Genomic DNA, 6,262 nt, shown 5'->3' with positions numbered 1-6,262 from the left:
GGAGTCTTGCTCTGTTGGCCAGGCTGGAGTGCAATGGTGCAATCTCAGCTCATTGCACCCCTGCCTCCCGGATTCAAGTGATTCTCCTGCCTCAGCCTCCTGAGTTGCTGGGATTACAGACGCGTACCACCACACCTGGCTAATTTTTGTATTTTTAGTAGAGACAGGGTTTCGCCATGTTGGTCAGGCTGGTCTTGAATTCCTGACCTCGTGATCCACTCGCCTCGGCCTCCCAAAGTGCTAGGATTACAGGCATGAGCCACCATGCCCGGCTGCCTGGCTGGTTTTTGTAGAGAAGGGATTCTACCATGTTGCCCAGGCTGATCTCGATCTCCTGGCCTCAACTGATCCGCCCTCCTCAGCTTCCAAAAGTGCTGGGATTACAGGCAAGAGCCACTGCGTTCCGAATGGGTCATTACTCTAGAGGTAATCTCGTGCTGCTGATGACAATCGCAAATCCTCCCCCACTGTGCCTCCAGTGGGTATTAACAGTCTCATGGATGACAAATATCAGTGGGCAGGCCTCGGGAACTCTAAGATCATGATCATCACCTCCCAAGACGCTAGTTCCTGCCTCAACACGTTTCTGAAGGTCCTGGGTGGCAGTGGTGAATGCTGGCCACTCAGGCAGAGGCTCACCCATTCTTTCCTGTATGGGCATGAGAGGTGTGTGCTCTTGTATAAGAGCTAAAGCTGGCATTTCCCGGGGCTGGCCTGGGAACTGCAGCCAGAACAGGCTGGCACTTGTACTTGCGCCTGCAGGGCCAATGACATCAGGGACCTGCTTGTCCCCAGGAGCAGGGAGGGATGCCTGGGAGGCAGTGTGGGAGGGAGAAGGAGGGAAGGACAGTGTCCTAAGGAGAGAGTGCAAGGATGTTTGTGTCCTGACTCTCATTGTGCCTTGTATTGTTTTCCCTTTCTCCTTAGTGGGCCCCCAGCTGCTCTTCCTACAGGTACCACGTCTCTCCTCTCACAGAAGCTGACTCTTGCTCTGAGGGACAAAGGAGGCTTGGAGCCCCAGAAAGCCTCAAGACAAAGCTACTGAGCGCGTGCAAGGGGCCAACGCAAGAGGACCAGAATAAACTCTTGTGCGTCTCACAACCTGCTCTCCACCTCTGAATGGGACCAGGTGGCCACATGGAGTCTCAGGGTCACGAGGGCCACGCTGGTGGGAGTGGGGTGATGGTGGGGGTGCTAACAGTGGACTCAGGCGAGGCATTCCCCTTGCGGTGCGAGCATCTAATTGGTTGAGGGGCGCAAGCTTGGGCTTGGTGATCAGTCCGGGGACTGACATTAACACTACGCTTAGGCCTGGGATTTAGGGTCTTGTCCTGCGATCAAGCAGCTCAAGTTCCTAAACTGGAATTTAGCTAAAGGGAAACTCCTAGCAACCAGTCAGCCCCTTAGTTACAGTGGGGGCACTAGCAATGCAGGCCTGGGACCTCCCCTGGGAACGTTTGACAGGTCATGCTGAGACCTGGAGGTCACGATCAGAGACAGAATGCTAGGCGGAGTACACCTGTCCTAAAGACTGGATCGTACCCCGGCCTGGCCAGGTGCTGTGAGAGGGATGGGATTCACGCCCGGCGCATCTGGGGTAGGGGGAGTCACGCTGGATTAGAGGTGGGCGTGGCTAACAAAGAGCTGGGGAGGGGAGGTGCTAAACGTAATCCAACATGGCGGCGCCCAAGGAAGGCTGCATGTGGGCGCCGCCATTTTGTTTGAGGTTGGGGTGAAGGTTGCTGAAGGATGACTAGCATCGCAGTGGGGAGGGCTATGCTGGTTGAAGCCGCTCCCCACTCCCCCGTCTACAACCGCAAATCCCCAGTGAGCTCATGGAGCCTACGGGAATTGTGCCAGGTTTAAGAATATGGTTAATTTAATAAAATCTCAACGTCAGACCATACTTTTAAAGAGAAGAGCTTTCAGCCGGGCGCCGTGGCCCAGGCCTGTAATCCCAGCAGTTTGGGAGGACAAGGCAGGTAGATCACCTGAGGTCAGGAGTTCGAGACCAGCCTGGCCAACATGTGAGACTCCATCTCACTTACGGCCCAGGCTGGAGTGCAGTGGCTCAATCACAGCTTACTGCAGCCTCCACCTCCCTGGGCTCAGGTGATCCTCCCACCTCAGCCTCCTGAATAACTGGGACTACAGGCACATACCACCACGCCCAGCCAATTTTTGTATTTTTTGTAGAGACAGGGTCTTGCTATATTGCCCAGGCTGGTCTCTAAGTCCTGGGCTCAAGCAATCCTCACCTCGGCCTCCTAAAGTGCTAAGATTACAGACATGAGCCACTGTGCCCAGCCACAGCTTTATGTTTTTTTGTTTTGTTGTGGTTTGGTTTTTTTGTTGTTGTTTTTGTTTTCGAGACGGAGTCTTGCTCTTGTCACCCAGGCTGGAGGGCAGTGGCAGGATCTCGGCACACTGCAGCCTCCTCCTCCCAGGTTCAAGCTATTCTCCTGCCTCAGCCTCAGTTGCTGGGATTACAGGTGCCTGTCACCACACCTGGCATATTTTTGTATTTTTAGTAGAGATGGGGTTTCATCATGTTGGCCAGGCTGGTCTCGAACTCCTGACCTCGTGATCTGTCCATTTCGGCTTCCCAAAGTGCTGGGATTACAGGCATGAGTCACTGTACCTGGCCCTATTTTTTTAATGTATAAAACATACGGTGTTTTTTCTTTTTCTTTTTTTTTTTGTTATTGTTTGCTTGTTTTTAATTTATTTTTATTTATTTATTTTTTAGAGAAACATTGTGTTTAATGGTAAAGCTTAGCACACACACCCCAGCACCAGGAATGGCATGGAGTTTCAGCAGCAGGGACAGGCAGGTGACCCCACAGAGCCTCATATGGTGAAGGGGATGAGGAAGACAACCATCAAACAGAAGAGCCCCATGGCCTCAGACAGGGCAAAGCCCAGAATGGCGTAGGAGAAGAGCTGCTGCTTGAGAGATGGTTCCTGGCATAGCAATGACCAAGCTGCCAAACACCGTTCCAATGCCAGCGCCTGAACCAGCCGCACCAACTGTGGCTGCCCCAGCACCAATAAACTTGGCTGCTATGTCAATGTCCCAGGAGGCAACACTGGTCTGGAACTCCCGTCGGGCCACCTGGAGTGGGGAGATGCTGTAGGAAGGCGGTTTAGATGAATTCTCTGGGTTATTCGAGGAGGCAGACACAGGCCTGATTAGACCCCTGATACAACAGTGGATCAGAGCCGGAGAAATGAGTAATGCCCCGGTGGTCTGCATTTTTTCAGTCTCCCAGCTTTAGCCCTTGGTCTCAGTGCTCAGCTTCCCCTACCCCTATTTTTTATTTTTTTGAGACAGAGTTTCACTCTTGTGGCCCAGGCTGGGGTGTAACGCTGCGATCTCAGCTCACTGCAACCTCCGCCTCCCAGGTTCAAGCGATTCTCCTGCCTCAGCTTCCTGAGTTGCCGGGATTACAGGCATGCACCACCACACCTGGCTAATTTTTGTATTTTTTGTAGAGGTGGGGTTTTGCCATGTTGGCCAGGCTGGTGTCCAACTCCTAAACTCAAGTGATCCACCTGCCTCAGCCTCCCTGTGTTGGGATTACAGGTGTGAGCCACCGTGCCTGGCCCAGTGGGAAGTTTTAACCAGTGGGAATAACATAATCACAGTGTATTTCCAGCAGTTGGGTGGCAGTGCAAACTGTACATTTAAGGAGCGGGAGAGAAGGGGGGATCAGAGAGATATTTAGGATACTACTAAAGTAGTCCAGGTGCAAAATGTAATCAAGGCCTAAAACAAAAATAGGGAGCACTCTTAGCCAGTTTCCCTGTACCACGAGGCCCACTGCATGCACACCTCCTGGCCCATACACCCTGACCCCAGGGAAACCTTTTCTTGACAACTGGAACCAAGATCTTGGTGTTCTTTTGTGAAGTCAGAGCTTGTTAAATTGGATTACAGGCAGGGCATGGTGGCTCATGCCTGTAATCCCAGCACTGTGGCAGGTCGAAGTGGGTGGATCACTTGAACCTGGGAGTTTGAGACCAGCCTGGGCAATGTGGTGAAACTCCGTCTCTACTAAAAACACAAAAATTAGCCAGGCATGGTGGTGCTCGGCTATAATCCCAGCACTTTGGGAGGCTGAGGCAGGAGGATTGCTTGAAGTCAGGAGTTCGAGACCAGCCTAAGCAACACAGTGAGACCCCCCCCATCTCTACAAAAATTAAAATAAATTAATTAATTTTTTAAAAAAGCAGTGAGCATGAGGTGGGTCAGGGGGTTGAGAGACATTTGAAGAAAATAGGGCGGGTGCAGTGGCTCATGCCTGTAATCCCAGCACTTTGGGAGCCCAAGTCCCACAGATCATGAGGTCAGGAGTTCAAGACCAGCCCGGCCAACATGGTGAAACCCTGTCTCTACTAAAAATACAAAAGTAGCTGGGCATGGTGGCAGGCACCTATAATCCTAGCTACTCGAGAGGCTAAGGCAGGAGAATCGCTTAAACCTGGGAGGCGGAGGTTGCAGTGAACCGAGATGGCATCATCTTGCACTCCAGTCTGGGCAACAAGAGCAAAACTCTGTCTCAAAGAAGAAAAGGAAGGAAGGAAAGGAAGAGAAAGAGAAAGAAAAAAAGAAGAAAAGAAAGAAAGAAAAAGAGAGAGAGAGAAAGAAAGAAAGAAAGAAAGAAAGAAAGAAAGAAAGAAAGAAAGAGAAAGAAGAAAGAAAGAAAAAGAAAAGGAAAGGAAAGAAAGAAAGGAGAGAGGGAGGGAGGGAGAGAGAGAGAGGAAGGAAGAAAGGAAATCCCAGGGTTGAAGGACTGATTAGAGTAGGAACTGAAGGTTTTAGGGCCAGTATCAGATCTGTTTTGAACAAGATGAGTTGGATGTATCTTTGTGACATCCAGATAGAGCTATCCATCAAACAGTTATATAAAAGGGCTAAGGGCAGCGTTTCCCAAAACGGTTGCCACGAAAGATAGTCCCCCAGGGCACCTGCAGCTGTTAAAGGGAAAGCTGTGGAGGACTTTCCAGGGTCAAAGAAGTTAGGGAAACTTTTGGTTAAACAGGTGCTGAGCCTTTAAGATGCTAATAACTACTAGGAAATTCCAAGAACAAGGGCATTCATTATTTATTTGTTTGTTTGTTTGTTTTTAGAAATTGTGGTGGGGGGTATCTCGCTTTGCGGCCCAGGCTGCTTTCGAAGTGCTCCCTCAAGTGATCCTCCCACCTCGACTTCCAAAGTGTTGGGATTACAGGCGTGAGCCAGCACATCTGGCCCCTGAAAATTATTTTGACCATGAACCAGTTTTTCTTTCCATAGAGTATCTAGGGGGAACTCACCACGTTCCAAAGAACCGTTTCTGCAATGCTTGTTTTGAGCCTCCGAGAGAAAAGTGCAGAACAGCGAGGTGCGGGGGCCCCGCGTTACCATGGCAACGGAAGGCCTGGCGGGGAGGAGATCAATAAAGGGCCCCTGGAGTGAGAGGAGGGGAGGGCTGCAGACAAAGGCGGAAGGCTGCCTAGATGGCTGGCCACCGCGCTTGGACAGGAGCCAGGAGACAAGAGTGTCTGGAAAGCTTATCTGTATGAAATCATATTTTTCCAGGCCATTTTCCTCTTCATAGTTTATTCTTTCGGTTGATTTGTAAAAGCTCTCACTGAAGCTTTTATCAGAAAAATGTACAAAGCAACAGGACGGTAGCCATGGAAGCCAGAATCCACCAAGGAGTGGAGTGTCCACAACTCACCTGCCAGGAAAACATATATACACAACCCATGGGTCCAACTGACCGAATTATTCCAAAGCGAACACACACTCCCCACAGTGACAAGGCCAGGGTGAAGAAACAGAACATTACCAGCACCAGGGAACTTGCCTTTGTGTCCTTCCCAAGCATTAGCCTCCTACCTCCTTAAAGTAACCACTTTCCTCCCTTGTTGCACTGTAGATACATTTTGTCTGTTTGTTTGTTTGTTTTGGGGGGGGGTGGGAAACAGAGTCTTGCTCTGTCACCCAGGCTGGAGCGAAATGGCACGGCCTCAGCTCACTGCAACCTCCGCCTCCAAGGTTCAAGCAATTCTCCTGCCTCAACTTTCCAAGTAGCTGGGATTACGGGCACCCTTCACCATGCCTGGCTAATTTTTGTTTTTAGAAGAGACAGGGTTTCACCATGTTGGCCAGGCTGGTCTTGTACTCCTGACCTCAAGTGATCCACTCGCCTCAGCCTCCCAAAGTGCTAGGATTACAGGCATGAACCACCTCACCCGGCCTTGTTTTTTTTTT

General features: G+C 50.7%; 1 pseudogene; it reads right to left on the bottom strand.

Moving 5' to 3' along the window:
• Positions 1–2,850: 2,850 nt before the first annotated feature.
• Positions 2,851–3,304, bottom strand: LOC108295543 (annotated as a pseudogene).
• Between the last annotated feature and the right edge of the window lie 2,958 nt (positions 3,305–6,262).

This window comes from Cebus imitator, unplaced genomic scaffold (assembly GCF_001604975.1).
Source record: "Cebus imitator isolate Cc_AM_T3 unplaced genomic scaffold, Cebus_imitator-1.0 Scaffold647, whole genome shotgun sequence".
NCBI lineage: Eukaryota > Metazoa > Chordata > Mammalia > Primates > Cebidae > Cebus > Cebus imitator.
The sequence above is the reverse complement of the archived record's forward strand: the minus strand, read 5'-3'. Positions and strand labels throughout refer to the sequence as shown.